This window comes from Euprymna scolopes, chromosome 7 (assembly GCF_053919585.1).
Source record: "Euprymna scolopes isolate OS-2025 chromosome 7, ASM5391958v1, whole genome shotgun sequence".
Classification (NCBI taxonomy): Eukaryota; Metazoa; Mollusca; class Cephalopoda; order Sepiida; family Sepiolidae; genus Euprymna; species Euprymna scolopes.
In genome coordinates this window covers 22,140,417-22,166,502 of record NC_136488.1, presented here as the reverse complement: position 1 = coordinate 22,166,502, position 26,086 = coordinate 22,140,417, and the positions used below count along the sequence as shown (strand labels likewise).

The 26,086-nt window shown below is 33.4% G+C and overlaps 1 protein-coding gene across 2 annotated transcripts in view; it reads right to left on the bottom strand.

Annotated features, from left to right (window-relative positions):
• The window catches only part of LOC145279630 (uncharacterized), a 45,500-nt gene that overhangs the window by 13,735 nt on the left and 5,679 nt on the right, over window positions 1-26,086 (bottom strand). Inside the window, exon 1 of one of the 2 annotated variants that reach the window (XM_080130846.1) lies at window positions 10,165-11,020. The exons of the other annotated variant lie outside the window; for it this stretch is intronic. The gene's annotated coding sequence lies outside the window, so the exon portion shown is untranslated. Of the gene's footprint in view, window positions 1-10,164; window positions 11,021-26,086 lie in introns of those variants that run through there. 2 annotated transcript variants of the gene reach the window in all.

Sequence of the window (26,086 nt, the reverse complement as noted above, 5' to 3'; positions counted from 1 at the left end):
GCTTACATCGTCATCGTCGTCGTCGTCGTAACGCTCGACGACTTTCAAAAATCTTTCACTTATTCGCTTATAACAATGCTTTATTCTGGCTGGCCGATTTTATTTTCAAATTTCGCCTCAGGGCTTCGGCTTCGATCCTACCCCCCGGTTTCTTTTTTATTTAACACCACACACACACACACACACCTACAAACACCCGGGCAACGCCGGGTACCCCTTGCTAGTTATTATTAAAACCACAAATTAAAATGTTGATCAGTCGACTCTATCTTAACAAGCACTGAAATTAGTGTAAGTAAATGATTAAAAGTTTGTAAAATATATTTTGAAACATGTCAACCCTTTCTCTTTCATATCAACATCACAGGCAATGACAAGATGACAATATAAAAAAAAATTAACACACACACACACACACACACAGACAGATAGGTTATTAATTTGCGTTTGTTTGAAAATGTTTTGAATGAATTCAATTATTCATACGAAAGCGCATTTTTACCTAAATACGAGTTGGGAATAATTTTCCCTTTTATCAATTTCGTACCTCCAAATAGGGAGCGGCATATATATATATTATATATATATATATATATATATATATATATATATATATATATATATATATGTATATATATATATATATGTATATATATATATATATATATATATACATATATTTATATTACGTTGATTGTACACACACAAACACACACACTCACACACAAACACACATATATATATTATATTTGAAGAATAAAATACGTATAAATACGTTTGAAGCCAAAAACTGCAACGCAAATTTTTTATAAAATAAACGAGTGTTTATTTTTTAAGAAATATATTTCGGAGTAAGACTCCTTTGTCAATCTTTTTTTTTTCTCTTTTTCTTCGATATGATGCAGAGTGGAAGATAGTTCGATGAAGAGTCCACGTGATGTTGTTAACTGCGGGGTTTTTACGAAACCGGATAGGTGACGCGTGGTCGCGCATTTTGAAAATCTGGGTAGTTTTTTTTGTTTATATCCTTTATAAGCGCTGAGTGAAATTTGAAGAATAAAATACGCAGAAATACGTTTTAAGCCAAAACCTGCCACGCGAAATTTTTAATAAGATATATTTCTTTAAAAATAAACACTCGTTTATCTTATAAAAAATTTCGCGTTGCAGTTTGTGGCTTCAAACGTATTTATATGTATTTTATTCTTCAAATTTCACTCACCGCTTTTAATGGATATAAACAAAAATACCCATATATATATATATATATATATATATATATATATATATATATATATATATATATATATATATATATATATATGCCTCGGGTTTTGAATCCAGTGTTCGGATGTATCTAACTGATGAGCCCAAATGAGGGCGAAACTAAAGTCTTGAACTTCAAGTGTTTTGGCTGTCATGGCTCTTGTGAGCTTCGACGTTGTCTTGCTGTGGAAATATTTATATATTCTCTCACATTCTGAAGGTTATATATATATATATATATATATATATATATATATATATATATATATACTTCATTTACTCACATAAAATTAATATACAAAAGTATAAATTTATGCGTAAACTTTAAGTATTTACTTCAAAAGTGCTCAATACATAGCAGTGGCGGCTCGTTCCTAAGATTATTGGGGGTGATGTTTTAAAAAAATACCTATTGTTTTAATATTGTGTAAAAATAAAACAAACATAAAAAATGTAATTTATACGTATGCACACGTATAAAAATACAATAACTTAAAGACTAAATAGATGTAAATATTTTAAATATTTTACTTATTACATTCATTTGAAAGTAAACTCCATTCTTCTTTTTTTTAATTTGTGAGAAAAGATTGATAATTTTCTCCTTAACTGCTGAATGATTGTTTAAATTGTTTTCCAAAATAAATTTCAGGAGATCAATTACTTTGCAATACTCATGGATATCTGACCTACTATAAAATATTTCTTGCTCAGTTTCAAACTTTTCTTTGTCAATCATGAGATATGCTTCAGTTGTCAAGGATATCTCTTCTGTAGGTAGTTTTTTCTTAAAACTAGCAAAGCTTATCTTGTAAAACAATTTTGCAAGTATTAAATGTTTAGTGGTAGATGAATATCAATTAGGGTAGAAGGAATACAATGTTTACGCGATCCTCGTTTTGCTATTCAACTGAACCGGAAGTTCTAACTGAGTTGAATCATACTTTTATAACCTTTAGGTCACAGATTTTTATTAACGAAAAAGTTTTACTATTTAAAAACGGGTTTATTTATAAAAAGCTTGTTGTTAATTGAAAATAGGCGTATAACAAAATAAGCTTGTCATTAAAATTGTTTTTTAATACAAATTTTTAACTTTGCCATTATAAGCCGTCGAAAAAGGGGTAATACGCAGAAACATTTGAATTAAAAAACACTATTTTAAATTGTGTACACATTACAGAGTAATAAAAAAATACAAATATATTTCTTTTAAAATTTACAGATTAAATAAAATTTTACGGGCTTTTTCCGCAGGCAAAACAGGCAAAAATATTTTTAAATACATTTTATCTACAATTTTTTAATAATTTATTTTTCATAAAAAGAAAATCTTTGAAATTTACTTGCCCCCAAACAATGGTAAAGTTAGGAGTTTACCATGTAAAACTGGTTTTATTGGATAACAGTTTTATTTAAAATTTAAAAATGTATGTTTATAACAAAAATTATGAATAAAATATAGAATAAAAAAGTTTACATGTTTGTACTATGAGCAAACAAAAAAATGTAAAGATACATAATTTCATTTACAAGTCTTTTTACAACTTTTTATATAAAAATAAAAACAAACTTTGCTATTTACTGGGCTTATTATAAAAACAGTTTTACATACTTGTTTTGTTATTGCACATTTTAATTTAAAAAACTTTGTTCAAAGTGTAAAACTTCTTACATTGTCCTCGTGGGAGGTAAATAAATGCTAAAGCTTATATATATATATATATATATATATATATATATATATATATATATATATATATATATATATATATATATACCCACACACACACATACATATGTGTGTGTGGGGGTGTATATATGTGTGTGTATATATATATGTTTGTGTGTATATATGTGTGTCTGTGTATATGTGTGTGTGTGTATATATATGTGTGTGTATATATATATGTGTGTTTATATATATGTGTGTGTATATATATATGTATGTGTGTATATATATATGTGTATATATATGTGTGTGTATATATATGGGTATATACATGTGTGTATATATATGTTTGTGTATATGTATGTGTGTATATATATGTGTGTGTATATAGATATATATGGTGGCGTTGCAATAGGATATAACATTAAATCATATAGTTTTTCTGTTTGAGAAAATAATGATTACAGAATATGCAGTCCTGTGCAGTCTCAGGAGAACCATCCTCCCTGGCTTTACGTTTTCGATTTGAAAAGAAGGTTAGTTTATTGTTAATCGTCTTAGGTACCTCCACTGAGGAATGCCGATGGAGCTGTCCAGGCACTTTTTGCAAGTCATAGTGCCCCTGCTCGGGGGCTCTGGCTTTTCGCTCCCACTTTTGACCCTTGTGTCACATTTCTCATCGTGGGAGAGAGAGAGAGAGCGAGAGAGAGCGAGAGAGAGAGAGAGAGAGAGAGAGAGAGAGAGAGAGAGAGAGAGAGAGAGAGAGAGAGAGAGAGAGACGTTAACTTTTTCACCCCGAAATCGACAATTTTCGACAGATGACGTCATGACGTCGTGACCTGATTTACTTTAAATAGTTGAAAAACCGACCAAATTTCAGATGCGTTGGTTTAGCCCAGGTAATTAAGGCCTTAAGTTAAGGTTCATTATCTAAAAGTTGTGGGTTCGAATAGTAGTGTGAGATGTTTTATTTTTTTCGATTTTTTAAATTTAAATATTGAACCCTGTATTATTTATACCATTTTTCACGTAACGTTCGATTTCCTGTTTTTTTTTTTTTTTTTTACTTCGCTTATTCTTAGCGACACCCAAAAACACCCGAGTACCCACCTGTTTTTTTTTTACGTCGCGTATTCTTAGCGACACCGAAAAAAAAAACGGGTACTCACCGATTTTTTAAATTTTAATATCGAAACAGGCTTATTTAAGCCATTTTTCACGTGTTCGTTTTTATGTTTTCATCGTTCGTTTGTCTTACGTTAGTTTTTTTTGTGTTTTTTTTTCGATGTTTTGATTTTTCTTACTTCGCTTATTACAATGCTTACATCGTCATCGTCGTCGTCGTCGTAACGCTCGACGACTTTCAAACATCTTTCACTTATTCGCTTATAACAATGCTTTATTCTGGCTGGCCGATTTTATTTTCAAATTTCGCCTCAGGGCTTCGGCTTCGATCCTACCCCCCGGTTTCTTTTTTATTTAACACCACACACACACACACACACACACACACACACACACACACACACACACACACACACACACACACACACACACACACACACCTACAAACACCCGGGCAACGCCGGGTACCCCTTGCTAGTTATTATTAAAACCACAAATTAAAATGTTGATCAGTCGACTCTATCTTAACAAGCACTGAAATTAGTGTAAGTAAATGATTAAAAGTTTGTAAAATATATTTTGAAACATGTCAACCCTTTCTCTTTCATATCAACATCACAGGCAATGACAAGATGACAATATAAAAAAAAATTAACACACACACACACACACACACACACACACACACACACACACACACACACACACACACACACACACACACACACACACAGATAGGTTATTTATTTGCGTTTGTTTGAATATGTTTTGAATGAATTCAATTATTCATACGAAAGCGCATTTTTACCTAAATACGAGTTGGGAATAATTATCCCTTTTACCAATTTCGTACCTCCAAATAGGGAGCGGCATATATATATATATATATATATATATATATATTTATATATATATATATATATATTTATATATATATATATATATATATATATATTACGTTGATTGTACACACACAAACACACACTCTCACACACACACATATATATATATTATATTTGAAGAATAAAATACGTATAAATACTTTTGAAGCCAAAAACTGCAACGCGAAATTTTTTATAAAATAAACGAGTGTTTATTTTTTAAGAAATATATTTCGGAGTAAGACTCCTTTGTCAATCTTTTTTTTTTCTCTTTTTCTTCGATATGATGCAGAGTGGAAGATAGTTCGATGAAGAGTCCACGTGATGTTGTTAACTGCAGGGTTTTTATGAAACCGGATAGGTGACGCGTGGTCGCGCATTTTGAAAATCTGGGTAGTTTTTTTTTTGTTTATATCCTTTAGAAGCGCTGAGTGAAATTTGAAGAATAAAATACGCATAAATACGTTTGAAGTAAAAACTTGTAACGCGAATTTTTTTAAAATATATATTTCTTTAAAAAATAAACACTCGTTTATTTTATAAAAAATTTCGCGTTGCAGTTTGTGGCTTCAAACGTATTTATATGTATTTTATTCTTAAAATTTCACTCAGCGCTTCTAACGGATATAAACAAAAAATACCCATATATATATATATATATATATATATATATATATATATATATATATATATATATATATATATATATATATATGCCTCGGGTTTCGAATCCCGTGTTCGGATGTGTCTAACTGATGAGCCCAAATGAGGGTGAAACTAAAGTCTTGAACTTCCAGTGTTTTGGCTGTCATTGCTCTTGTGAGCTTATACGTTGTCTTGCTGTGGAAATAATTATATATTCTCTCACATTCTGGAGGTTATATATATATATATATATATATATATATATATATATATATATATATATATATATATATATATATAACTACTCCATTTACTCATATAAAATTAATATACAAAAGTATAAATTTATGCATAAACTTTAAGTATTTACTTCAAAAATGCTCAATACATAGCAGTGGCGGCTCGTGCCTTAGATTATTGGGGATGTTGTTTTAAAAAATACCTATTGTTTTAATATTGTGTAAAAATAAAACAAACATAAAAAATATAATTTATACGTATGCACACGTATAAAAATACAATAACTTAAAGGAATCCTAAATAGATGTAAATATTTTAAATATTTTACTTATTACATTCATTTGAAAGTAAACTCCATTCTTCTTGTTTTAATTTGTGAGAAAAGATTGATAATTTACTCCTTAACTTCTGAATGACTGCTGAAGAACTTTTTTTCAATTGAAAGCACTGCAAGTGCATTTAGTCTTTCGCAATCCATGGTGTTCCTTAGAAAAGTTTTATTCTTTTCAGAGTTGAAAAACAACGTTCTGTCTCTGATGTAGCAATGGGAAATGTCAAGATAATTTTTATTAGTTTTGTTATTTCACTAAGACATTGTTTAAATTGTTTCCTAAAATAAATTTCAGGATATCAATTACTTTGCAATACTCATGGATATCTGACCTACTATAAAATATTTCTAGCTCAGTTTCAAACTTTTCTTGATCAATCATGAGATATGCTTCAGTTGTCAAGGATATCTCTTCTGTAGGTATTTTTTTTCTTAAAAATAGCAAAGCTTATCTTGTGAAACAATTTTGCAAGTATTAAATGTTTAGTGGCAGAATATCTGTCCATTATATCAACAGATATATAGTCACACACTTCTTTAACTTCGCCCTTGAGTGTTTGTGAAGGGTTTTCACAGTATTTGGTGTTTCTCATCTCTAAAATAGCAGTTTTGAAATTTGTTATGTATTCGTTGACTTTATATATGCTAATTTCCCGAGAAATAATTTTAACATGAGACATAATTTTATGAAATAGCTCAAATCAAAATATGAAATTGTCATCGTCCAAATATTTCAGAATTCCTGTCGCTTCTGCAACGGTCTCATTTACATATGATGTTGACTGAATTTCAGTGCCAGTTTTTTAATGCTTGAACATTTTCATGAACTCTATTTATGTATGTTAAAGTTTCACCTTGTGGCGTATGGATATAGAATGCTTACATATGTATATATTACATAATAATATTACATATTATATATATATAGAATGCTGGTTAAATTCTTTTTATATCAATTGTGTTGGAAAAAGTAAGTACTAGGTAGTCTATTAGTAGAATATCAATTAGGGTAGAAGGAATACAATGCTTACGCGATCCTCGTTTTGCTATTCAACTGAACCGGAAGTTCTAACAGAGTTGAATCATACTTTTATAACTTTTAGGTCACAGATTTTTATTAACAAAAAAAGTTTTACTATTTAAAAACAGTTTTATTTATAAAAAGCTTGTTGTTAATTAAAAATAGGCGTATAACAAAATAAGCTTGTCATTAAAATTGTTTTTTAATACAAATTTTTAACTTTGCCATTATAAGCCGCCGAAAAGGGGTAAAAGGCAGAAACATTTGAATTAAAAAACACTATTTTAAATTGTGTACACTTTGCAGAGTAATAAAAAAATATACAAATATATTTCTTTTAAACTTTACAGATTAAATAAAATTTTATGGGCTTTTTCCGCAGGCAAAACAAACGAAAAACATTTTTTTAAATACATTTTATCTACAATTTTTTAATAATTTATTTTTTCATAAAAACAAAATCTTTGAAATTTACTTGCCTGCAAACGATGGTAAAGTTAGGAGTTTACCATTTAAAATGATTTTATTGGATAACAGTTTTATTTAAAATTTAAAAATATGTGTTTATAACAAAAATTGTAAATAAAATATAGAATAAAAAGTTTACATGTTTGTACTATGAGCAAACAAAAAAAATTAAAATATACATAATTACATTTACAAGTCTTTTTACAACTTTTTATACAAAAATAAAAACAAACTTTGCTATTTACTGGGCTTATCATAAAAACAGTTTTACATACTTGTTTTGTTATTGCATATTTTAATTTAAAAAACTTTGTGCAAAGTGTAAAACTTCTTATATTATCCTTGTGGGAGGTAAATAAATGCTAAATATGTGTGTGGAGGGCGCATATATGTGTGTGTATATATATTTGTGTGTATATAGGTGTGTGTGTTTATATATGTCTGTTTATATATATGTGTGTATATATATATGTGTGTATATATATATGTGTGTATATATATGTGTGTATATATATATATGGGTATATATGTGTGTATATATATGTGTGTGTATATACATGTGTGTGTATATATATGTGTGTATGTATATGTGTGTGTGTCTATGTATCGTGTGTATATACATGCGTGTGTATATATATGTGTGTTTGTATATATATATATGTGTGTATATATGTGTGTTTGTATATATATATGTGTGTATATATGTGTGTATAATTATGTGTGTGTATATATGTGTATGTATATATATATATGTGTATATATATGTGTGTGTTTGTATATATATATGTGTGTGTGTGTAGTTATATATATGTGTGTATATATATGTGTGCGTATGTATGTGTGTGTGTATATATATATGGGTGTGTACATATACATATGTGTCTATATATATGGTTGTGTATATATATGTATATATATATATTTATATATACATCAGTTAAAAACATTTCTAACTAAAATGTATTTTAAAAATAAAATTTTCTCCGCTTTTCTATAGAAAAAATGTAAATATTTTTTATTCTGTAAAGTTTAACTACTACAAAATAAATAGATTTCAAACTACTTAAAAACACAAACAAAATAAGCCATATGAGTAAAAAAAAATAATAAATAACATTAGTCGCATTGGTAGCTTCAAAGCTAAAACCCCGAACACTTTAATTAAAAAAAAGTCTGGCATATTGTATATTTTTGTCTGCTTAAATCGCATTTAAAAGTGTGGGATTTTTTTTTAATGTGGAGATTTTTTTTACAAGAACACGTTACACTTTTTAATAATAATAATAATAATAATAATAATAATAATAATAATAATAATAATAATAATAATAAAAAGAAAACATTTGTAAACAAGCCTCTTAAAACAAATAAGCGAAAACGCGCAAACACCGCATTTCATGAGCGTTTAGAACTGCGAAAACTACAGCTCCAGATTGGATCATATTGGCAGTCTAGATCGGGCATGCGCATAAGCGAACTTCACTAAGAATGTGTAACTGTGAATTTCGCAGCTCCAAGCTAAGTTTTACTTTTATGCTTCCATGAGTATCGGCACAGTTATCGATATTAAAATTCAGGATATATATATATATATATATATATATATATATATATATATATATATATATATATATATATAATTATTAATATGATATATCATCACATAGAAAATAAACGTATTCTTTTTAACGTGTATCGATAATATTGAGTAGAAATGACTTGGGGTGATGCAGTTCTGTAGCACCAGGCACGAGCCGCCACTGATACATAGGTAGAGCTTGTTAGTAATATATAAAATATATATGGTGATCAATATATATATATATATATATATATATATATATATATATATATATATATATATATTCTTTTCAGCTATTAGCGAAACAAAAATTTATGAAAAATTCTTGGTAAACGTATTTATTACAAGAAATGGAAGATCATAACAATTAAACGACAGTCACTAGAAAGAAAAAAGATGTACGTGTTACACACAAAATAACACACACGCTATCGTTTAATCGGAACAAAATTAAAATGCATTCTGGTGAATTGATTTTTAACTTTTCAAAATTATTTTAACAACTTTATGTTTATTTTAGAATTATTTTAAAGATATTGTTTTACATCAAATTAGGGAAAAGATGGTGGCGTTGCAATAGGATATAACATTAAATCATATAGTTTTTCTGTTTGAGAAAATAATGATTACAGAATATGCAGTGCTGTGCAGTCCCAGGAGAACCATCCTCCCCAGCTTTACATTTTCGACTTGAAAAGATGGTTAGTTTATTGTTAATCGTCTGAGGTACCTCCACTGAGAAATGCCGATTGAGCTGTCCAGGCACTTTTTGTAAGTCATAGTGCCCCTGCTCGGGGGCTCTGGCTTTTCGTTCCCATTTTTGACCATTGTGTCACATTTCTCATCGTGGGAGAGAGAGAGAGAGAGAGAGAGAGAGAGAGAGAGAGAGAGAGAGAGAGAGAGAGAGAAAATAATAATGAAATTTTTACAAACCTTTTGCTGTTATAAGTCTTAAGAAGTAAACGCAAATAATATAAAGTCCGCTTCAAATACGCGCAAACTGACACAACCAGAAGAAAAAAAAAAAAAGAAAAAACTATTTATATTTTCGTTTCAGCCTTAACACGCTCACAACCGAACCGTAGTTAAACAAAACAGGTTTTGAAAAGAGATTAATTACTGTGTAACGTGATCTCTAGCCTTGGTAGAGGCCATTTTGGAACGACAGTATGTATGTATGTATGTATAGCCAAGAATCACATCGACATTTAATATGAATTGGAGTATAAAAGTAATATTTTAGCGATGTAAGAAAATAAACCATGTTAAAACGGAAATATTAGGTTGAGAAGAAAATTCTTGCGGAATTTTTAATTTTGATTTCAAAGAATGTATTTTCAAATAAGTTTCGTTATAATACCTTTACTTTATATATCATTTTAAAGAGCGTTTTTCACTCTATCTAATCGTTTAAATTACAATCGTTTTGAAACAATTGTCTTCTTTTAAAAAAAGCAAAATCGCACAATTTTTTTATTTCAATTCAAGCTAGGCCGAAAAGCTGCTGAAAAAGCTCACGATATGAAGGAAGCGTTTGGCCCAGGAATAACTACTGAACGCACAGTATAATGATGGTTGAAGAAATTTCGTGGCGGCAACGAGAGTCTTGAAGATGGCGAGTGTCGTGGTCGCCCATTGGATGTTGACAATGATCAACGAGAACCTTAGTTGAAGCCAATCTACTTCTGAATTAGACATAATGTATACGACGATTTTCAACCACTTGAGCGATTTGAAAGGCAAAAAATCTTGATAAATGGATGCCACGCGAATTGAATGAAAACCAGAAAAACAAAAAACAAAAAAACAAAAACGCCGTCATGAAGTGTTATTTTTCCTCTTTTTTACGTAACTGGACCGGGTTGTTACGTGCGATAAAACGTGGGTTCTTTACGACAACTGACGACGCTCAGCTTAGTGGTTAGACGCTGACGAAGCTTCACGACACTTCCCGAAACCAGAGTTGCACCCAAAGAAGGTCATGCTGACTTTTGGTGGTCTGCGACCGGTCTCATCCATTACAGGTTGTTCTGAATGCAGGCGAAACCACTACGGCGAAGAAGTACTGTAAACACTAATAGATGAAATGCATGAGAAACTTCGACAATAACACCCATCATTAATCAACAGAAAATACCTAATTCCCTTCCACAACAATACCCAAACGCATGTTGCTAAATTGACCATGCAGAACTTGAACGAATTTGGCTACGAAACTCTGCCTTACCAGCCATACTCTCCAGACCTCTCAACTACCGACTACCACTTTTTCAAGCATTTCGACAACTTTTTGCGTTAGAAATGCTTCAAAAACCTAAGCGATATCAAAAACGTTTTCAGCGACTTCATCGCCACCAGAACGCAAGATGTTCACGTTACTGGCATAAATGCATTTGTTTTGCGTTGGTAAAAGTGTGTTGATTCTGATGGTGCTTATTTCGATCAATAAATTTTTGTTTGAGCCAAGATATTTTCATCTGAACTTTAAACTTAAAAATAGCACAAACTTTTTTGTCAACCTAATAAATGAAACATTGAAAGAATAGAAAAGTCAAGCAAGTACTACCTAAAAGATAAACAAAGTTTTATAAATGCAAAATGTGATAAAAATGAAATTTTATAACAAAACATTTTTAGACAAGAGATAAGAATGACAAAATTTACGTTCAGTTTGGAACACCAGTCCCGCAACGAACGATGGTTACACCCGCGCGGACATGAACACATGTTATACTTAAAAACATCCATTCTACCTAATGAGATGGTGACCCCGTTATTTAAAAGTGAAATGGATGATTTTGAACGAAACACTCATACACACACAGACTCTCTCTCTCTACAACAATAAACCAGCTAACAACGAGAGACGCACGGCAAACTAAACACGTGTGGTACACTTTTCTTTCATTTGTTTCTTTCACGAAAGAAATTCCTGTTCGTTTAATTCAATTTAACACGTCGTTCGTTTCTTCCTCGAGACAATTCATTTTCCCTATTTTGACCACCACCACCACAAAATGGTGCCAACCGAACGCGAGACGAACAAGCATTGCCTCCTATGCCACAAGTCCACAACAAACTGGCGCCCGACTGACGTGAAACGAACAAGCGTGGCGACCCTACCGTTTTGAAATTAATTGTTTGGAGCGAGATGTGCGTTTTATTTGATAAACAAAAAAAAAAACGAACTTTTCAACAAGAAAAACAAGTGAACTGCTACCGACATGGACCTCAACGAACAACAATGACGAAACCCCTCGTCAGACTCGGCAGAAAATAAACACGGAGCTGTCGACTTTATAGCGAATTAAAAAAAGAAATTCGAGCTCGACAAACATTTTTCAGTTTCCTGACATTACCCTGCAACAAACCCGAGGAGAAAAATAACATAGGCCTATATACATTCTCTCCCGCACAGCAGATGCAACAACAAAGAAACAATTACAGAACATCCCTATCAACACATAGGAAGAAGTTTAATCAACAATACGAGTTGAGATGCACCACGCACGCTGATAAACTCACAACTTGGAAGTTTCGTTGACAGCCGGCAACCAAACCCTGTTCAAGACGAACGAATGCGCAACTAGCCCCAGTCCAAACGATGCACACATTACCGCAGACTCACTTGCGAAGATACCGTCAACTGGATACACACACGACGTCACCACGAAACAAAAAATTTTCCTTCCAAACAAACAATTCACTTCTCTGTCCAAGCAACTCGTTGCACATGTCAGCACACAACAAAAACCAAAAAAAACAAATGTAAGCCTAAAAATAAAAAAAGAGTAAACGCTTTTCCACGCGTAAGTAAATACTTTTTTTTACGAACACACGACGTTTTTGACATTCCGTTTTTGACGTTTTTTTCAAACAACCACACCAATAGCTCAAAAAGAAGAAAAAAAAAAGCAGGACGAAAAATCAATTGCCGAAAACTTTACTTACAATATATATATATATATATATATATATATATATATATATATATATATATATATATATATATATATATATATATATCCATATATATATACACTGCATATATTTTTTCCTAGGAAGGGGAGTATTGCGCGAGCCTTTTCTATTCACACACAAAACACACATTCACATTTCAAGCTATATTACTTGTCATATACATATGCGCCCACGTCCACACACGTAAATATATTCACGTTCGCGTACATACACTCACATTCACGTGTATATGCACACACGCTAACGTACACACATGTACTCACATACACGCACGCATGAACAACGTCACTTTCGCTTTCAAAGGAAATACACACATACGTAAAAGACCACCGGAAACAAGTATAAAAGAAAGAGCATTAGCGGCTTCTTCCTTTTTCAGACTAGCCTCCCGAGGTGGCGCACTAGCCACCGCCGATTCGGCAGGCGCGCGCACGCGCGTACCTCACACCACTTGCTACTATGTGGGACAAAAAGCTACCAGACCGTATGTACACCTTTGCACTCTTTCTCTCTCTATCTACAACTGGTCCCTGAGAACACCTTTGCGTAGCTGACTGCTAACTGACGTCAACCCTCTATCCTTTTCTTTGTCTACACGCTGGACTATCATTCTCATTTCTACTACTCACTTCTCTTCCCACGCGCGAACAAACGATAGTGACCCGAACTTGAGATGAACACACATTTCCTTTTCTTTTTACAACACCAGTCCCGCAACGAACGATGGTTACACCCGCGCATACATGAACACATGTTATATCTAAAACATTCATTCTTTCAACAGTAAATAAACGACTTTATCTTATCCATCAATTGAGTTTTTGTTTCCTTCAATTCTATTCGTTTCTATTATTTTCTTGTAGTGAGTTAGGGTATTATTATATCATGTCCCGCAACAATTGCAACATAATTGATAAGTTGAACACGTATATTATAATCAATAGGTTGAACATGCATATTATAATTTATAGATCGAACACGTATATTATAATTTATAGGTTGAACATGTATATTATAATTTATAGGGTGAACATCTAGCACAGAATAAACAACTAAATTCTTTTAAAACAACAACAAAAAAAAAAGAAAAAAGTTTTATTTCGACGACCCAAAGTTTGATTGTCCGAGTGCAAAAAGGAATATGAAGTTATTTGTTTGGATATGTAAGTTAGACAGCAGTCCTATCTGGAGTTGTAGGTCGGCCAGCAGTTATCTTCAGAGAAAACTGTCAATGCTTTAATGTCCAGTAGACAGGGACAAGAGAGAAAGGAGAGAGAGAGAGAGACATGATTTTGTTGTTTGCATGTAGTATGTAGCGCGGAATAAACAGTAAAACCTCCTTTAAAACAAAACTGGAAAAGGTTTGTTTGGACAGCAGAAAGTTGGTCCAGGTGGAAAAAAGAAGAGTAGATATTTCTTCTTGCGTGCACACCAGATATCAGTCCTTTGTGGAGTTGTAGGTCGGCCAGCAGTTATCTTCAGTTTATGCCGAAGTATTGTTCAGTGTGTGAACGAATAACTTGGCGGAAGGGGGATCATTGATTCGCGAGAGAAAATTAATCTTTTTATTTGTGACTGCTTCAATGTTTTTAAAACAAAAGTCAATGTCAAAATTTACAAAATTTGTTTTCAATAAAATATAAAAGAATCAAATCTTTTCCATCATTTTTTACACAAGCAAGTATTTTATCTTCCGAAACTGAGATTTTGGGAAAATACTTTTCGGCTTCTTTTGGGAATTTGTATAAAAGTCTTTTTTCTGGAAATAAAGAAAAAGTTCCTTCCTCAGTTGCAAAATACAAATGTCCAAATTTATTGATAGAAAAATCCCCAAATTCTTCTCCCTTGTCCACCGAATCAAATTTTTCTCCGTCAGAATTAAAAGAAACGAGTTTAACACGATCATACAGACTTGATGCCCAAAAATTCCCAGTCAGGGAATCGACATGAATTCGAGACAAACTTGAGCCGAATGATCCTGTTGTGAGTTCATCAATTTTGACGGTTTTTATTTTTTCGCCTTCTTTTGTAAAACAGTGAATTTCCAAAAAGAAATCGCAACAAAAAATCGACTCATTTTTCGAACACAAAGAAAAAAATATTTTTTCGCTTGTGATGAGTTTTTTTATTTTTAAAAACGGATACACTTTTTTTCTTTCCAAGAAAAATATTTTACCTACTCTGCCGCACTTCCCCTGACCGCAAACCACTAAAATGTCGGGTGAGATTGAACACATGTCGAGAGGTTCGAAGTAGACATCCTTTTCGTTGTTTATATCATCAAAACGAAATTCGATGAGAATTTGGCCACATTCGCGCAATTCAATTATTGATCGATTTTCACGATCAGCAAGAAAAACGTGGTCGTCTTCGTCAGCGATATGAATCGATCGAATGATTCGAGGTTTCGGTCCGGGTGGAAGATGCCACTCTCCGTTTGGCAGGAATTCTGTTATTTGAAACATTTTCTTAGCGTTTTGATTACGAATATAATCTTTGCGTAAAAAGTAAAATAACGAGGAAAGCGAGATGGAAAACATATAAAACGGAACAGAAACGGTGTTATAAATTATAACGAAAAAAATGTCGAAAATAGTAAGCTGAACGCCGTAGAAGACGATTCCCGATGGCTGAAGACATTATGAAACCAGAAAGAAAATGAAAAGATAAAATTTGTAAACAGAAAAGGTAGAAATTGAATTCAAGTGCAAACTTTATTACGTGTCATGTCGAAATTAGTATAAATTAAAAAAAAAAATACAAAAAATTGGTCAAGTAAAAAAATAATTACAAATAAAAATAAAATGTATCGAATTATCGAGTTTTATCATATGTTTTAATGTGGAAGAGTTATGCGACCAATTTATTAATCGTATTTTTTTTAACTATTACACATTTCATAAATCTCTGTTAAAATATTTATATTTTTCGAATTAAACGTATAAAAATGATAACAATACATAATAAATAAACACATTTGATGAATACTTAAAAGATTTTTTTACATATTCTGACATGTGAAAATAATGACGATTTTCATTCAATCACCGGCCTTTTTTAACAAAGTAATAACCATTTCATACCCTCTAAAAAGTTTCAGCAAAAACCTAACAGCCAGCCATGGTTCTCTCCAGAATGTGCTGCTGCCATTGCGCACAGAAATCACTTTTTCCACTGCTTCAAACGTAATAGATGTATGGAAACTAAAGCCGTTTTCAGGACTGCCAGCAACCATTGTAAGAAAGTAATAAGGAACGCAAGAGAGTTGTATGCTCAATCTGTTAAGTCCAAAGTAGCTGAGCAGCGGCTTGGTTCCCACCAGTTTTGGCAAATAGCAAACAGAATCCTGAACAGAAGCGTGTGCTCCATCCCAACTATTATCAATGGACCTGAGGTAATCTCGTCAGCATCAGACAAAGCCAAACTCTTTGTCAAGAACTTTGCAGCTAATTCTACCCTTTGCGACCAAGACCGCCAACCCCCAATATTTCCTCCTGTATCAGAAAACACGCTATGTGATATACGTATATCTGTACGTGATGTTGCGAAGCTAATCAAAAACCTTGATTCCAGTAAAGCAACTGGCCCTGATGGTATTCCAATTATAGTACTCAAAAAACTTCAACCTGAATTAGCGCCCATACTTACAAAACTGTTTAAACGTTGTCTTAAGGAGAATAGTTTCCCATCTCCCTGGAAAATCTCATCAGTATGCCCTGTATTTAAGAATTCAGGTGATCGCTCATCCCCCTCTCAGTACAGGCCAATAAGTCTCCTGTGCGTCATGAGTAAGTTGCTAGAATCTGTGTTAAATACAGAAGTAATCAAACATCTCAACAAAAATAACCTTCTTAGTGACACTCAATATGGTTTCCGTTCTGCTAGATCTACAGCAGATGTCCTTACAGTTATATCGCATAGGATTAGCAAATCTCTCGACGGTGGCAATCTTTCTAGGGCAATTGCTCTTGACATATCTAAAGCCTTTGATAGGGTATGGCATAAAGGTTTACTTCATAAGATCGCTAGCTATGGTATAGCTGGAAAAGTCTTCTCAATTATTAAATCATTTCTTTCTGATAGGTTCATAAGAGTAGTAGTTGAGGGGCAAAAATCAGAAGCTCACAGTATTAATGCCGGTGTCCCTCAGGGATCCATCCTGGGCCCAACTCTTTTCCTGATCTACATTAATGATCTTCCAAATCATATCCTTACATCATTTGTAGACATTTATGCTGACGACACTACCATTTATGGTACCACATCTAAGACAGTAAACGACCAAGTTCTCTCCAATTCTCTCTCCTCTGATCTTGAGCACGTAGTACAATGGGGTAAGGAGTGGCTGGTTACTTTTAATGCATCTAAAACCAAGCTTCTCTCTTTACATCATCAACATTCTAATTCACATTTGTCATCAATTGAAATGAATGGCTCTCGTCTTCAGGAGGCCTCAAGTTTTGACAAGCTTCTGGGCTTGACCATTACTCCTGATCTTAAATGGAACACGTATATCAAATCTGTTGCCAAGGCCGCTGGAAAAATGGTGGGATCTTTCTATCGATCCAGTAGATATCTCACTGCTGATGCTATTCTCTACCTATATAAGAGCCAGGTACGTCCAAGGATGGAATACTGTTGCCACATCTGGGCAGGAGCTGCTAGAAAGGACTTGTCCTGCCTTGATAGAGTTCAAAATAGACTTCGTAGCCTCGTAGGAGATGTCCTTTTCTCCTCCTTGCAACCTCTATCTCACAGAAGATATGTTGCGAGTTTGTCTCTGATGTATCGTTATTTTCATGGAAAGTGTTCAACTGAGCTTCAATCTATGGTCCCCCCTCGCCAAACTTTCACAAGAAACACTCGTCTAGCTGTAAACACTATCAATAATTTTCCCCACTCTTTATCTGTGCCTAAACCTAAACGTAGATTCCATGAACAAAGCTTCTTTCTTAGAACTGCACGCCTGTGGAATTGTCTTCCGTTTTCCTGCTTTCCGGCTGACTACAATATGGTTGTGTTCAAATCTAAAGTAAATAAGTTCTTGATGAGCCGTTCCATATAAGTTATTAAATTTACCAAATTTTCATTACTAATGATTACTATATTGACCAATTTCTACTGTACCCTCTTTAACCCTTATCCTTGAGTGGCCTCTGGGCCTTGAAAATGTGGTGACGCCTTTGTAAAAAAAAAACCCACTTACCAAGGCCCAGAGGCCACTCGAGGATAAGAGTTAACAGTGATCAACAATGCCAATATCATAGTAATCGTTAGAAGTGTAAATTTGGTAAATTGGATTACTTAAGGGGAACGGCTCATGAAGAAATTGTTTACATTGGACTTGAAGACGGCCATATTGTAGACAGCTGGAAAGCAGGTAAACAGAAGAGAGCCTTGTTCAACTTTTAAGTTTTCATGGCAGAAAAGTACAATGAGTTAATGTGCCAAACAACCATTTTTTGTTGTTGTTGAACTTACGAGGTTTAACTTATGAGGATTAAAATAACTTTCCTTGAAGTTGACGAAGTGAGTATGGAAATTACACCCTTTGGGGGTATGGTGATAAAAGCGAGTACTTTATAGTTTTAGCATGGAGAGAAATGGGATTCGACAATTGCTCCTTCGTGAGGATGGATGCAAGTTCAGATTGGCACTTATGGCAGCATTCCAAAATAATGAAAATACAGAAATGTCTGTATGATGTACGTACTAGAGCGTTTCTGTGTTGGAGGAGGGTTATCTAGGGGTGATAACTCTTGAAATGATAAGTAGAGATAAAAGGAGATTAAACAGGAATGCCTTTCGTAAAGGTTTTATCAACTTAAAAGTATACATATGTTTTAGAGAAATCAATATGGTGAAATCCTTAATTCCGGCCAAGGGGAATAACTACGATCCTTTATTTCCGGAATTGTCAATGCAATTTATTCCAACATTTCCCCCCTTCAACAATAATTAAGTATGGAATTACAGAAGTTAAATTTAGTCTGTTCAGTACTAGGTTAAGAAGTCCTTATATTTACTTGGAAATCGTCGCATTCTGAACGATCTCCACACTGACTCACATGGATTTTGGTTCTCAGCGTCCACATCTTGGGGAGCATGGATATTTTCAGGATCAGGTAAGGGATTCTTCTTCTTCATGTAGGTATTGTCTTCGTCAGTTGGCGGTTCTTTAGGGGCTTCAGAGCTTGCAGGATTGTTTTCATTGTGTTGGTTGTCTTGATTTGAGGAGTTAGGAGTCAGCTCTCGCACATTGACAGTAGTTTCCGCATCAGAGGGTAGTCATAGTAGGGATTTTTTTAAATTACATTTTCACCCCAAACAAGACACATTGCCACTTTGGTGTAGGGGGCTACTATCAGGGGCAGCAACTACTGGGGCACTATGTTGGGATTTGGGCAGCAAGATGTCGGTTCACGTTGCACTTGAACTTCTGCATGTCAGTACAGTTAGGGAAGCAGGAACCTGGAATGGAATTCCAGAGTCTAGCGGTTCTGGGGAAGAAACTACTGGAGTAGAAAGATCTTTTACATATAGGGATCTCTACTGTGTGGGGTGGGATTTAGCTGCCTGTCGGGTTTGTCGAGAGTGTCTACGTCGTGGGGGCATAAGTGTCTGCAGTTCGTCAGAGCATTCACCATTAAAATACTTGTAGAAAAGACAGAGGGATGCAACGTTTCGTCGATGGGACAGAGGCTGAAGCTTAGATGCCAGTTCAGGGCCTATCAGATTGGCAACTCTTTTTTGAACCTTGTCTAGGAGCGAGAGACTAGTAACAGATGCACCAACCCAAATGTGACAACAATACTCCATACATGGACGAATGGTGGCCTTATCGAGGTACAGGATACTTTCAGGTGTCAGTAGTTTTCTAGCACGGATGTCTAATAGGGTAGCAGGGGTTACCGGAGAGTCGAGCTTACTAGATTTAGTATGGTTTCTGACATATATTGGGCCTGATTTCGCCCAAGTGGGAACAGATGTTCCGGAGGAAGATTTACGACTATATTTGAACATTCTGTCATTAGGAGTCGTATTAGTGGCAGTTCATAGTAACGACCTAATTGAATGGAGAGCGTCTGGTAGTATATCTTCCCAATGGGGTAGTTTCATGTTGCTAGAGTGTAAGGTCGTTTGGATGGCATTCCATAAAGTTCCATTGAGTTTCTCAACTTGTCCATTACCCTCAGGGTGGTATTTACTTGTTTTAGAGGTGGCGATACATTTGGCACGTAAGTAATCTTTGATTTCTCTTGCAAGGAAGTCGGCAGCCCTGTCAGTGTGTATCATATCGGGCATACCAAACATTGAAAATAGTTGGTTTAGGCAGTGGATCACGGTTTTTCTAGTCATATCGTTACAGACGAAGGCAAAGGGAAAGCGAATATATTCATCAATTATAATGAGTAAGTATTTGTTACCACGCACCGAAGTAGGTAAAGGCTTCTAAAGTCGATATTTAATCGCTGGAAAGGTAGTATAGCCTGTATGAGTGTTCCTTTGTTACAACTGGCAAATTTAGGTTCCAGATGCTGACAGGAGGAGTACGAGTCTGTTATATTCTTAATTTGTTCTAAAGAGAAAGGAAGGTTTCTTGCCCTAATGAAGTGGCTTAGTCGCGTGACACTAGGATAGCATAGTGTAACATGCAAGTTGCGGAGGTCTTGCAAAGTGTGCGTTAATGCAGAGATGCGAGAAAATGTGTCAGCAGCTGTATTTTCCGTTCCTGGACGGTAAACAATACTGAATTTGAATTGTGACAGTTCGATCTGCCAACGACATATCTTATCATTTTTAATTTTAGATTTCTTTTTATTATCAAACATAAAACTGATGATCGTTGATCTGTAATAACTTTGAAATGTCTCCCGATTAGGAAATGTCGCCACTTTCGGAGAGCTTTGACAATCGCAGCAGCTTCTTTTTCGACAGGATGACGTCTAATCTCATTCGGGTTTAGTGTCCGAGAAAAGAATGCAACAGATCTACCCTGTTGGTTTAGAGTAGCAGCAATGCAATAATTACTGGCATCAGTTTCTACTATAAATTCTTTATCCAGGTCAACAGTTATAAGGGTAGCATTTCTTAAGTCGGTCTTCAACGTCTGAAAAAATTTAGAATAGACGGGGCAGTGGAAACTCTTTGTTTTGGTTGAGAGGCAGTATCTTATCAGAAAAGTTTTGAATGAATTTACTATAGTAAGAGAACATACCAATTATTCGTTTTTGAGACCAGAAATTTAGAGGCGGTGGCATTTCAAGGAGTGGTTTTAGCCTCAGATAATCAGGAGCAATTTGATTGTTCTGGATTGTGTAACCAAGAAGTGTGATAGAAGTAGCAGAAATGATGCTCTTACTTTGGTTGAGCGTGATTTTGTATCTTTTCGCTACATTATAAAACCTTTGAAGGTTATAGTCATGCTCTTTTTCGATCCTTTCCACATATTGTGACATTGTTTACATACACAAAAGTGTCTGTTAATTTTTCTCTTTCTACAATGCCATCGATGCATCTTTGAAAGGCACTTACTCCGTTAGTGACGCCAAAAGGGATGCGAGTAAATTGGTAAAGTTTTCCATTTACTTTAAATGCTGTGTATTTCCGATCGGCATGACTAATTGGGATTTGAAGGTAAGTAGATTTCAGGTCGACTGTTGTAAAAAACGTTGTATCGAGCTATGTCATCAATCATTTTATTAATGTTAGGCATGGGATAGACACCCAGTTCTGTAAATCTATTTATGGTGTCACTGTAATCGACCACCATTCTTTTTTTTTAATTCTCGTTAGAGGTCACTAAAACTTGGGCTCGCCAAAGCGATATAGAGGGCTCTATTATGCCTTCCCTCAACAGTCTGGCAGTTTCCTCTCTAATATGTTGTCAGTGAATGAGTTACGACGAGATTGTAGTGGGACTGGTGGATATATTATATATATCCCCTAGTCGTTAGGAAAAATAGGAAAAATGAATTGTTTTGAGGAAGGAAAAATGAATTGTTTTGAGGAAGGAAAAATGAATTGTTTTGAGGAAGGAAAAATGAATTGCTTTGAGGAAGAAACGAACAACATATTTTTAAATCGATTTATAACTGCCCCCCAAAATACGGGCGCCAACTCTTTTACATAAAGTATACACGGGGCCGTTTATTTTGGGTAACTTGTATTTAAAACCCGCTGAGTCATGTAATGTGATCTTGACGTCAGCAAGCTCTAATGGCAGTCTGAATTTAAAAATTGTTGTTATCGGTAACAAAAATAAATAAAAATGTTAACCCTCAAAAAAGCTAAACTATGAACATCTACGCTATGACAACGTTACCAAAGTTATTAGCATATTCAAAATAGTTAGATACGATAGTTAAACGAAAAATAACAAGCCAAAAATGTGAAGTAAAAAAAATACGCTTACAAAAAATATTAACGATCGAAGTTTTTACAAAAAAAAGTAGCCAGACGCCATTTTCCTTTTTAGTGACAGTCTTTAGAGTAAGAAAGATGAAGTGAGTGAGTGAGTGAGAGAGAGAAAGAGAGAGAGAGAGAGAGAAGAGAGAGAGAGAGAGAGAGAGAGAGAGAGAGAGAGAGAGAGAGAGAGAGAGAGAGAGAGAGAGAGAGAGAGAGAGAGAGAAACGTTAACTTTTTCACCCCGAAATCGACAATTTTCGACAGGGGGGGGGGTAAACAACGCATGCGTCAGATGACGTCATGACGTCGTGACCTGATTTACTTTAAATAGTTGAAAAACCGAACTAATTTCAGATGCGTTGGTTTAGCCCAGGTAGTTAAGGCCTTGTTAAGGTTCATTATCTAAAAGTTTTGGGTTCGAATAGTAGTGTGAGATGTTTTATTTTTTGCTATTTTTTAAATTTAAATATTGAACCCTGTATTATTTAAACCATTTTTCACGTAACGTTCGTTTTCCTGTTTTTTTTTTTTTTTTTTTTTTTTTACTTCGCTTATTCTTAGCGACACCCAAAAACACCCGAGTACCCACCTGTTTTTTTTTTAATTCGCGTATTCTTAGCGACACCCAAAAACACCCGGGTACCCACCGATTTTTTAAATTTTAATATCGAAACAGGCTTATTTAAGCCATTTTTCACGTGTTCGTTTTTATGTTTTCATCGTTCGTTTGCCTTACGCTAGTTTTTTTGTGTTTTTTTTTCGATGTTTTGATTTTTCTTACTTCGCTTATTACAATGCTTACATCGTCATAGTCGTCGTCGTCGTAACGCTCGACGACTTTCAAGCATCTTTCACTTATTCGCTGATAACAATGCTTCATTCTGGCTGGCCGATTTTATTTTCAAACTTCGCCTCAGGGCTTCGGCTTCGATCCTACCCCCGGTTTCTTTTTTATTTAACACCACACATACACACCTTCGAACACCCGGGCAACGCCGGGTACCCCTTGCTAGTTATTATTAAAACCACAAATTAAAATGTTGATCAGTCAACTCTATCTTAACAAGCACTGAAATTAGTGTAAGTAAACGATTAAAAGTTTGTAAAATATATTTTGAAATATGTCAACCCTTTCTCTTTCATATCAACATCACAGGCAATGACAAGATGACAATATTAAAAAAAATTAACACACACACACACACACACACACACACACACACACACACACACACACACACACACACACACACACACACACACAGATAGGTTATTTGTTTGCGTTTGTTTGAATATGTTTTGAATGAATTCAATTATTCATACGAAAGCGCATTTTTACCTAAATACGAGTTGGGAATAATTTTCCCTTTTACCAATTTCGTACCTCCAAATAGGGAGCGGCATATATATTGTTTTATATATATGTATATATATATATATATATATATATATATATATATATATATATACATACATATATATATTACGTTGATTGTACACACACAAACACACACACACACATATATATATATATATATTATATTTGAAGAATAAAATACGTATAAATACGTTTGAAGCCAAAAACTGCAACGCGAATTTTTTTTATAAAATAAACGAGTGTTTATTTTTTAAGAAATATATTTCGGAGTAAGACTCCTTTGTCAATCTCTTTTTTTTCTCTTTTTCTTCGATATGATGCAGAGTGGAAGATAGTTCGATGAAGAGTCCACGTGATGTTGTTAACTGCGGGGTTTTTATGAAACCGGATAGGTGACGCGTGGTCGCGCATTTTGAAAATCTGGGTAGTTCTTTTTTTGTTTATATCCTTTAGAAGCGCTGAGTGAAATTTGAAGAATAAAATACGCATAAATATGTTTGAAGCAAAAACTTGCAACGCGAATTTTTTTTAAAGATATATTTCTTTAAAAAATAAACACTCGTTTATTTTATAAAAAATTTCGCGTTGCAGTTTGTGGCTTCAAACGTATTTATATGTATTTTATTCTTAAAATTTCACTCAGCGCTTCTAACGGATATAAACAAAAATATCCATATATATATATATATATATATATATATATATATATATATATATATATATATATATATATATATATATGCCTCGGGTTTCGAATCCCGTGTTCGGATTTGTCTAACTGATGAGCCCAAATGAGGATGAAACTAAAGTCTTGAACTTCCAGTGTTTTGTCTGTCATGGCTCTTGTGAGCTTCGACGTTGTCTTGCTGTGGAATAATTATATATTCTCTCACATTCTGGAGGTTATATATATATATATATATATATATATATATATATATATATATATATATATATATATATATATATATATAACTACTTCATTTACTCATATAAAATGATATACAAAAGTATAAATTTATGCGTAAACTTTAAGTATTTACTTCAAAGATGCTCAATACATAGCAGTGGCGGCTCGTGCCTTAGATTATTGGGGATGCTGTTTTTAAAAAATACCTATTGTTTTAATATTGTGTAAAAATAAAACAAACATAAAAAATATAATTTATACGTATGCACACGTATAAAAATACAATAACTTAAAGGAATCCTAAATAGATGTAAATATTTTAAATATTTTACTTATTACATTCATTTGAAAGTAAACTCCATTCTTCTTGTTTTAATTTGTGAGAAAAGATTGATAATTTTCTCCTTAACTTCTGAATGACTGCTAAAGAACTTTTTTTCAATAAAAGCACTGCAAGTGCATTTAGTCTTTCGCAACCCATGGTGTTCCTTAGAAAAGTTTTATTCTTTTCAGAGTTGAAAAACAACGTTCTGTCTCTGATGTAGCAATGGGAAATGTCAAGATAATTTTTATTAGTTTTGTGATTGCACTAAGACATTGTTTAAATTGTTTCCTAAAATAAATTTCAGGATAACAATTACTTTGCAATACTCATGGATATCTGACCTACTATAAAATATTTCTAGCTCAGTTTCAAACTTTTCTTGATCAATCATGAGATATGCTTCAGTTGTCAAGGATATCTCTTCTGTAGGTATTTTTTCTTCTTAAAAATAGCAAAGCTTATCTTGTAAAACAATTTTGCAAGTATTAAATGTTTAGTGGCAGAACATCTGTCCATTATATCAACAGATATATAGTCACACACTTCTTTAACTTCGCCCTTGAGTGTTTGTGAAGGGTTTTCACAGTATTTGGTGTTTCTCATCTCTAAAATAGCAGTTTTGAAATTTGTTATGTATTCGTTGACTTTATATATGCTAATTTCCCGAGAAATAATTTTAACATGAGACATAATTTTATGAAATAGCTCAAACCAAAATATGAAATTTTCATCGTCCAAATATTTCAGAATTCCTGTCGCTTCTGCAACGGTCTCATTTACATATGATGTTGACTGAATTTCAGTGCCAGTTTTTTAATGCTTGAACATTTTCATGAACTCTATTTATGTATGT